Genomic DNA, 11,170 nt, shown 5'->3' with positions numbered 1-11,170 from the left:
AACTGCCTATAAAGGCCCTGGTAGACTATTCATTCTGCTCTCTGGTCTGTGTTTCTTGTCCCAGTAATGACCCAGAGAGGGACTGACACAAGTCAGCATGAGATCTGACACAGGCAGAACAGTAGATGATAGACAGGTTAACTACACCTAGGCTGAACTAAAACTAGACCCCAGTGGCACCTAAAGCCAGAGTATCTCAGAGTATCTCAGAGTATCTCAGAGTATCTTAGCATATCTTAGCGTATCTAAAAGAGACACAAGCTGTTTTTAACACAGACTGTAAAAAATGTCAGATTATCAGTGACAGGCCAGTATGGGGTTTGAGAAGAAACAGAACATTGGAAACAGAGTAGAGATAAGGGGTAACAGGGTCTAATCATACAGTAAATCTCCCATGACTGATGCTAATGGCGCCAAAGAGCTTATTCTCTATCCAACACAGAGTTATGCATTACGTACACCTTTACCTATGACCCACTAGAGTCAGGGTTAACTTTATAGTGTAGTCCAGGGAAGTCAGTCTTGAGCGAGAGGCCCCAAAGCACTCTGGGTCGTTTATTAAAATGTGTCACAGCTTAGGGCCACCTGAGGCTTTTAGCAAATCAGTCTGTGTGGGAAAGTGTAAACAGTGCAGCCATATGTTCACACCCACTTTTACAACATACACACATAAGGTGCAATGCGCACATAACACACACACACTTACACACACACACACACACACACACACACACACACACACACACACACACACACACACACACACACACACACACACACACACACACACACACACACACACACATTAGACATATTCACTCCATTGATTTATGAGTATAGAATGTGAGAGGGAGAGGGAAGCCTTTGATATCCGTATATCAGTGTTTTCATTATGAGGCCACCTACTCAGCACTATTTATACACCAGTCTGCAGACATAATCCACATAGCAGGGAGAGCAGGAGGATGTGAGGAGGGAATGAAATAGAGTGACATCTCTGTTTTGTCTGAGATGCAGATGTATTCATGTTTGTGTATAAACTGTGTGCGTGTCTGTGTGTGTGTGTTTCTGTGTGTGTGTGTCTGTGTTTACAATACCATAGGTCTGTGTTGGTCCAGTCCCTGGTCCTGTGTGTGGATCAGGTTCTTCTGCTGTGTGTCCCACCCTGCACGCCCATACCTCTGACCAGGACCCCAACCAGGACCCCTGTCCAGGACCTCCAGCCAGGACCCCCCGTCCCGGACCCCAGACCAGGACCCCTGACCCGGACCCCCGACCAGGACCTCCAGCCAGGACCCCAGACCAGGACCCCTGACCCGGACCCCCGGCCAGGACCCCCGGCCAGGACCCCTAGACCAGGACCCCCGACCAGGACACCCGACCAGGACCTCCAGCCAGGACCCCGGACCAGGACCCCTGACCCGGACCCCCGACCAGGACACCCGACCAGGACCCCCGGCGGCTGGGAGAGATGATGGATGATGCCCTGGGGGTATGGAGCTGCTGTATGTTTATAGGTGTGCTGTTAGCAGACAGTTATGAATGACTGCGTTCAGGAAACTGTTTTTGTTTTGTGTTTGTGTGGGTGCATGTGTGCACATGAGTGTCTTATGTCAGTAGTGGACTTTGTCATAGTTGGCAGATTCAGCAATCAGTCAGACCGATTGATGGAATGTATGAGGGTATGTGTGTGCATGTTGTTATATGTGTGTGTGACAGGTTATTGATGACTGGCATACTGTGGATGCTGTTATTCCAGCTATTTTGATTACAAGGTGACAGACACGTGAAGGAAGCCCATTAAACACTTTGATACATGGAACACCTACACTGGTGTTTGTCCCAATCATCCCTGCTCAGACAGGGTTACTGCAACACAGCCTTATCATGTACAAAGTGCATGGCCAGGAGGGAGAGACCAGGTAGTGTTTCACCCTCTGCTCGGCACATTCAGGCCCAATGATAGTGTTCATTCATCAGGACTGAGACAGAGAGACAGAGGCAGCCAGGCATGAGTTTACAGCCAGGACAACAACAAGGGACTGTTTCTAGGTTTTTTGTCTTCCTGTTTGTCTCGTTAGGTGGCTTTGGGATGAGCCTGTTGCTATGTAAAATGACGAAGCCAGGAAACAATGGATTTCAAGGAATACCAGTGTCATTCTGAGTAATAATGTATTTCCTAAAGAATCTTCACAATAAGGAAGTGGTGAAGTTAATTATTCTCAGGTTCACCCTTGGATTGAAAGATTCCGGGTTCACACTGAGAGTTCAACCATGCATGTGTGACACCAAGCGAAGCCTCATAGAGAGTTCACAGAGATTCATACATGGTTAATAGGGTACTGAGGGTGTATAAAAAGAACAGAAGTGTGTTAGCTTACCAGTCCTGGCCAAAGCAAACATATCTGGTGAGTTCAGAATGGTTAATTATCTGATGATGTTTTATCAAAGGGGCTTCTCAGTAGCAGACTCCCCTATAGACTCTGTATGGAAAGATAAGGACTTACTTTCCTTCTATCTCTCATTCCCTCCATATACATTTTCCTCCGTCTCTGACACTTTCTGGGCTCTAGACGCCGGAGGCCCTTTGATGTTCAGAGTAGGCCTGGTTACTGTCAGCAGGGCAATGTTTCAGGTTATCAAGATCACACATCTATTACAATGAGTCGGAATACTGGGAATCAAGTGTCTGACATGTGTGAAACACTCTGTGTCTGGAGAGAGGAGAGAGGAGAGTTAATAAATATAAGCTAGCATAGAGATATGGAACTGGGAATGGGAATTTACAGGGTTTAGATTACCATGGGCTTGATTAACAACCTGTTATCTTAGCAGGTTGTTCTACTGTATCTGTAAACCATTATAGAGCTATACTGTGGATGTCAACTACTGCTCAAAGTTATGGGTAGAGATCTGTTTTAATTCTATGATCAATAATACTATGACAAATAAACAAATAAGCTGTTATTATCTGAGAAAGTTATCTTCGGTTTGCTATGACGACGGTGACAGTCAACGTGGATGGTTATTGATACATGGTGGATGTACAGTATAACCGGATCACTGCAGGCAAGGGGTGGACAAAGGACAGCAAGATTAATTGAATGGACCCAGGAAGACAAATCAATCCCTGAGTCTTGCTTCTTCTCTGAGTAGAGCCGCCATTCTAAGATCTGGTCAATTGTACTAGACGGACGCTGAGATTCGGTGTCGGATGTGTTGGGCGTGCCATACCTCCTAAATCCACAGCTCCCCCACCCTAACCCCCCCTGCCCCCGTCCCTCTTCCCCCTCCCAGGAAACTACAGCTTCCTCTCCATTCATCTCACTTTTATTTCTATGGAGCTTTTTTGCAAACTAATTTGTCAAACTTTTATGTCCTCAGATATTAAGCCCAGAGCAACAGTGTCGAGGAAATAGTCCCTTTTATTATGAGCACAGGAGGAAACTGAGAGAAACCACACTCCAGGGGGGAGCCAGAAGGACTGAATGAAAAGCAGGGTCAGTCAGTAAAGGGTAGTCATCCGATGCCTTTGAAAATGGACACTGACCACAGTGAGCATAACTTGAGTTTCACTTTTGGTATTCAGGTTTGGATCCTCCATTAAACCTGAAGAAAGTTAATCTGCAGTTCAGTATATTCTCTGTGAGGGTGAGTGCATGAGAGTGTGTGTGTGTATATGTGTGTTCGCAATCATATCACAGTGGGGTGCACAGGATGTAACACGGAGCCGCCCTCAGCAAGTGTGGACCTTCAACAACAACATGAGCACAGAGGGACGCTCAGATGATAGTCAAAAGATCTGGAGGGGGGAATCTGGGGGAACTATCAGTAATGGGGAGGGGTACAGCATGTCTCTATGGAGGCTGGAACGGGACCAGGGAACCAGGGATAATCTTCCTAGTTTTTATGGCTATTCTCTATTCCATTGAATGTTGTATTCCATTCACTGAATGTTGTCCAGACCCCAGGGTGAGAAGTGTGTGTGTGGGGGTGTGTGTGAGTGAGAGAGAGAGAGAGAGAAACTCCCTGTAAACTGATACTCACAGTGATACCAGGCCCTGTCTCTGTCCTGCTGTCCAGAGAGACAGAGTGAGAGAAAGTATAGAGAGAGAGGACAGAGAGAGAACAGAAAAGGTGAGAGGGGGAGGAGAGAAGGGGTGAGGGACAGATAGAGAGAGGATATGTGTGTGCGTGCTTGTGTGCCTGTGCATATGTGTGTGTGTGTTTCCACTGTCCTATAGTGTGTTATATGAGACAGCAGACCTTTGTCTGGCCTATTACATGAAGAGGACTAATCCACACCCTCCAGATAAACTGAGACATCCTCTCTCTTTCCAGGACAGAGGAACATAAACACTCTACACATGCTATCTGTGAGGAGGCTTGTTGAGAGTCTATGTAACAGTCTGTGTGACAGTGTGTGTGAGTGCCTGATGGGGAGAGAGAGTGGAATTTGTTGCAATCAGTAACTGAAGCTATATGACACATACAGTACAGTGCATTGGAGGCCTGCCCATCTCTCTTAGAGACTTCAGATATTCCCTCTATAGTTTAGGCTGTAATGTTCGTTCTCATATTATAAGGTCAATAATATGATCGTTTTTCTGACTGTCTTGGGAGTGGACATATTTGGCAGGCAATTGTTTTTACATTATGTTTCTACTGGTTTAATGATATGTAATAATTCCCAGGCAAAAAGCCAATAACATGAATTAGGTTTTTGGCATTGGCAGTGCATTCCTTTATTCCATAGTGTGTACTGGCATTTATATCTACGTATCTCAGCACTCTGAAACCCAGTATGCAAATTGTTGGCCTAAATGTGTAAATTGTGCAAATTCTCTGAATGTGTCTCAAAGCATCTACAGGGGAATATGCAATCAACAACAGTAATCAGATTATCTCCGCAAGAGTCAGTCTTAACTGTGCTTGTTTCATTGACCATGCTGACAGTGTGTGTGCCTGTGGGGGTGAATAACTGTGTAACTGGACAGGCTGGTTTTCAGACTGTTTTCAGAGAAACCAAGTCGGTTTGTCTTCCTGTACACGGAAAGAAAGGCATGTGAGACGTAGAGTGTTTTATAAAGCTGTTAAATCTTATTAGGAAGAATTCTGGTCAAAGTAACAGCGTTCTAGTCTGTTAGTCTGCACACTGCGTTGTTTGGCCTGTCTTTCTTTCTGTCTGTGTTTCAGTAAACAGATGTGTTTTTACTGGGAAAAACCAAACCCTGCCCCAGACAGCAACAGAGGAGGACATTTGTCTGCTTAATTATTGTCAGGGAAGTGACTGTACTGGAGATGTGTGAACGAAAGCCAAATGTCTCTTTGTGTTTCTTCGTAGACTCCAGAGCCCATAAAATATGTTGTTTTTCACCTCATATGTCACTCAAGAGTTATGAGTCTGAGGTTATAAACATCACTGTTATTTCACACTGTTCTCTTCTATTTGTCCAACTAGGGTATCATTAACACACTAAGACTATCAGCACACCAGGTAGGCCATTAATTATACTGTACAAGCTACATTAAGGGGCAATCTTACTGTATGAAGTTGTTTGAATTTTTTCTCTCCAAAAAGTTGTAATAAAAAATCCCAAACTGTGCTCGTATGGAATCCCATACAGGCCTAGTATGGTGTGAGGGGAAAAGTGTTATATGGACCATGAGTTTAGCTGGCTTCTTATATGGTCTCCATTCCTCCCCTACTGTCCCTTTACTGTGATGATAGAATTACTTTTTCCCCATTCTCTTTTTATCCAAAATAAAACATATAAAAGAAAGATAAGGATGAGTAAGTTAGATGAGTAAAAAAGCAACAGTCAAACCTAAGTAACTTGTTAATGTGATAGAAGAGTATCATATTTGTCTTCTTTGGCCCATATGGAAAGAAATACTTGAATTCCATGTGAACACACGTGATCTAGTGTGATTTACATTTACATTTACATTTACATTTGTCATTTAGCAGACGCTCTTATCCAGAGCGACTTACAGTAGTGAATGCATACATTTCATTTCATGCATTTTTTGTATTTTTATAAAAAGCTTTCAAATGAAACAAGCAATTTTACACACGGTAAAAAGTAGTTATCTTGACAATACTGCGTTCCAAAAGAGTAGCAGATTTTAACATTAAACATGTTTGGCTTTACCTTAGGCATCCCTCTCAAGCCCTGTACACTGAGAAGGGACAATAGCAGATAAGGTCAGCTCTAGCAGAGATACAGTGAGCTCAAAGTATTGGGACAGTGTGTTTTGTTTTGGCTATGTACTCCAGCACCTTCGATGCAGACGGTCAGCTTTAATTTGAAGGTATTTTCATCCATATGAGCCGTTTAGAAATGACAGCACTTTTTGTACATGGACTCTTTCCCCCCCCCCCATTTTAGGGGCCCAAAAGTATTGTGACAAGTTCACTTGTGTGTATCAAAGTTATCAAAAGTTTATTTGGTCCCATATTCTTAGCACACAATGATTACATCAAGAATTGGATTCATTTGCTGTTTTGTTTGTGTAATGTAGCTAGCTAGCTAATTTGTCCTATTTAGCTAGCTTGCTGTTGCTAGCTAATTTGTCCTGGGATATAAACATTGAGTTCGTGATCTCATGTCATCACGTGATCTAATGTGACGTTAATGTGATAACATGTGACATGTGAAGCAAAATGTGATAACATAAAACTACACGTGAGCACACGTGAGAACATGATCTCATGTCAAATTAATGTGAAATAAATATGATAATATGTAAAATGTCAACATGTGTTTTTGGAACACTTCACGTGCTCACATGTTGTCACATATGAGCACATATGTAAGTCTGTAAGTCGCTCTGGATAAGAGCATCTGTTAAATGACTAAAATGTTAAAATGTAAAATGTTTAATGTTGTCACATTGCTTTACATGTTGTCACGTTATCACATTAACTTCACATAATATCAAACCATCCCAAACCATTATAAGAAAAGTATTAAAATAGTATGGGGTTTTAAAGTAAGTTGTACGCTGTTCAGCTAAAATGTAACCCCATCTGGAATTTGAACTCTCAACCTCTGGATTTGAGATATGCTGCTCTTTCTGCTGTGCCACAAAGTCTGCAGACTTCCCCTACACATTCATTACTTATAATACATCTCTGCATTTAGCAAAGGAGTGCCATCTGCACTGCTATTTTAGTTTTCAGTTATTCTGACTATTCTCAATTTCAGGGTTTTCTGTATAGTTGTCTAATGTTGGTGGGTATTATTTTGTTTTAATGTTACTCCTGAATCACTATGATAAGAGGGTCCTGGGTGACGTATCGGTCAAAAGCACTGCACTGCTGAGGTGATACTACAGCCTCCGGTTTGATACCAGGCTGTGTCATAACCAGCTGTGACCATGAGCCCCATAGAATGCTGCACAATTGGCCGAAGGGAGGGTTAAGTGACAAGTAGGTGGCCAGGCGTGTCATGTTTTGGAGGAACCATGACTTGAGCTTTGCCTCTCCTGAACCCATTGAGGAGTTTCAGAGATGAGCCAAGGGACCTAATAAATAAAATACACTTGTATATGCCTTTTCAGGGTCCAGCCTGGTTAGTACAGGGACAGGAGACCGCCTGGGGAAAAATAATTCTATCATTATGATAAATAGTTTTTCTATAGTGTATTTTTAACAAATCTGATATTTACTTTGAAGTCCAAAACGTAGGAATATTTCTGAAATCAGTTGTTGACACAGACATGGTGGCATATCAGGAAGATCAGAATGCAGTAAACCAAGAGATTGTGAGTTCAAATCCCGGGTAAGGACATGTTGAATATTAGTTGCTGTGTATATAAACATACCTGCACAAATATAGTCAAAGTCTGTTGAATATGTAAGTTGAAAACACTGTATGCTAAACACGCTGTGTGTATCGCAATGACTCATTTCAGTTTGCAGGGCATCACCTGTTAAATCGGATGTGATCATTTGAATCCACATGTGAAAGGTTATGTGATCATGTGAAAGGTTATGTGATCATGTGAAAATCCACATGTGATGTGTTCCAAAAACACATGATTTCACAAGTGGAAATGTCACACGTTTTTTCCATATAGAGTGTGGTTAATTTATCCATTCGTCTTCTTACACTTCGAGAAACGCTTAATGAAGAAACACGTTGAGCTTAGGATAACACAGAGGAAATGGTTTTGCTCTTGTTCATGTCTTCTTAAAGGTTTAAACAGCTGCCGTCTCTTCGCAGGCGCTTTTCTAAAGTTCTGTCGTTAAGGATGACAATAGCGTGCTGCTCTGACAGTGTGCAGGGGGGGTGGGGTGGAGTGTGTGGAGCTTTTTAGTGGACAGGGTGTTGGGTGAATTAAGCGATGTCTAAATACCGGATCCATAGCCTCGGCACGTATGAGCAATATAAATCAACATTACAAGCCCCGGCTTTCAAGACCATGTGTCCTGTCCACACCATCGCCTTTGATCTGGTTAAGCTCGTTATTTACATAGACATGAGCCATGTGGCAATATCAATGAGAGGGCTAAGCACTGGGTAGGGCGCACAGGTGGTGGGTTACGGCGAAAGTGATAAAGAAGCATTGTTCAGTTAAAGGGCAATTCCACCACTTTTAAACCTCATTTTCATTATCTCCAGCACAATACGTGTCAACAGACTGTATGTGAAAACAGCACATTTCTTTGGTAGGAAAAAGTTTTGTAGGAAAAAAAAGAAAGTCAAAAAGTTCTATGCAATGACATCATCAAAAGATAAAACATTTTAAAACAGTGATTTTCAAAGACTATGAGATTGGTGGTGATGGGGGAGCAGGATCATACCCTCTTTTGGGCTAGAAACTCATTGCAGGTTTTGAAAATCACCATTTTATACCTTTAACCCTACCCAGTGATGTCACAGAGAATTTTTTTTTACGACCTTTCTTCTTATCTTTTTAACCACAGACCATAAAAACACGCTGTTTTTCACACATGTAGACACTGGTTTCGTGCTGGAGATGATGAATATGAGGTTGAAAAGTGGCAGAATTGCCCTTTAAGGTGGACTTCAGAGACTGTTCTGATCCCACCATTGCCACCAATATAGTGATTGAGGTGAAGCAGTCAGAGCGGGATTTGAACCAGCAACTGTGCAACCATGTTCTGCGTATGTTTCATACAAATAACCTAATATAACACTGAAGGGCAATTGCTTCTTTGGATACAAAATTATAAGAGAATCGTGCTGACATACAAAGTAGGAAGTCAGACACATATTTACTCTCAGTAATCCCAACGTCTAAAGGTGTGGACAAGGTCATCACAATAAAAGTCTTGCAGGCCTCCACCTCCAAGTATAATCAGCCAAAAACATTTAGGCACTATAAATCAAATGTTACCCAGCCTGTTCAGACGGTTAAATAAGGTGTGGCTGTGTAAATGAATACGTATGATTACTCTGTGTAAATGAGTATGTATGATTACTGATGTTTGATCCAACTCATGATTTGATGGCCTCTCACCTCTCATTTCCCTGTCTCTCGCTGCAGAACATCTGTCTAACATCTGCCTGCCAGTATGACTGGTCCTACTCTTCTCTCCTAGATGAGTGAGGTGTCCTGGGGTGATAAACTATCCCTATCCTCTATCAAAATAGTCTCTCTGCTCTGACTTCTCCTCAGATTCACACCAGAAACTCCCCTAGGAGCACGCACAGCTGTACTCTTCAACTTCATTAATAATTCAAGACCTTCCACAGCCATACATTCTCATATGGAATTGATCCCAGGCCCACTGAAGCAAATACGGGCTTGATTGAGAATTAAATCTAGTCTAAAGTAAGCGCTTGCATCTCGGCCAGAAGTAATGTAGACCTATAGTGCTGTGTGTGCACGTGTGTGCGTGTGTGCATGCACATTAGTGTGTGTGGGTGTGTGTGTGTGCACATGTACTGTATGAGTAGGCTTATATTTCCCTCCCTAAATTCCTGCTAAATTACCCTGTACCTCTCATCTTCCTCCCCCTTTCATCCTTTCCAGTGTTAATGTTCTCTCAATAGTATGCAGGGCATGAGCAGGGCATGGACCATGAGATCTATAGCTCCATACAATATAAAGCAACCCGCCCTCCATCAATATCTTATCTGGGCCATTATCTGTCCATATTAAATCAAAACCTACTGATAACCCACAATGGGCTGTACTGTAAATCATACACACTCACAGAGAATGGCTTGCATCAAGTCAAACAACAGATGATTTCAACATATACAAACCATATGCTGCACTTCTACTGTACTCAGCCTCCGTGCTGTGCTTTATTTACAGTGACTGTGCTGCATATCCTTCCTATCTGTTGGCGAGCCATGTGAACAGAGGAGTATTTCACCAAGATTTAAAGTGGGCTTTCATAATGGTGAGAACAGAGGCCTGCTAATAAGAAATAGCCTTGTCTCTAAAGTAAATGGCTCTGACAAGACACTTGACAGATAGTTTGGATGGCTAAATAGCTGGGTCTGGAATAATACTGTGTTTGACTCGTCCTTTGTAAGCACTATACACATCATACTGCACACGTTAGAAAATCAAAAGTGAATCATAGAGGGAAGCAAATCGTAAAGGGAAGCGAAAACACTTCACACTAGAGTGCGAGCCAAGGAAAACACATGCTCTTCAGTCAGTCATGAAGCAGCAGGAGTGTGTGTTACTGTGAGATACTGCAGTTCAGCCCAATCAGTGTGTATCAGAACCACTCTAAGAGAACCAAATGAAAGTCTGAACACATGCTGTAGAACCACATGGAGACTCTTGTCTGTTCTGAACTAATGCTGATGTGCTATTTAAACCATAGAGGTATCACTGAATCTAGACTCTAGAGCCGGAGTAAATGTTTTGACTGTCATCATAATTTCCCCATTGCTCAGTCTGGTAAGAAAGACTATGACATTTCATGAGGTGCAGAGGACCGTGCCCACTGTGTGAAGCCCGTGTTTATATATGCATATGTGTCTGCCTGTCCTCCTGACTGAGTGAGCGCATATCTGGATATATTAACCTGGTTTGTCTGATATATTAACCTGGTTTGTCTGATATATTAACCTGGGTCTACATCTCTATTCCTGAAATCTTTCTCATTTAATGTCTGAATAAAACATACATTGTTCTGCATTGTGACTTTAATTGTAAAACATGTGTCCTACGT

Source organism: Salmo salar, chromosome ssa21 (assembly GCF_905237065.1).
Source record: "Salmo salar chromosome ssa21, Ssal_v3.1, whole genome shotgun sequence".
Taxonomy (NCBI): Eukaryota; Metazoa; Chordata; class Actinopteri; order Salmoniformes; family Salmonidae; genus Salmo; species Salmo salar.
This window is presented reverse-complemented; position numbering follows the sequence as displayed.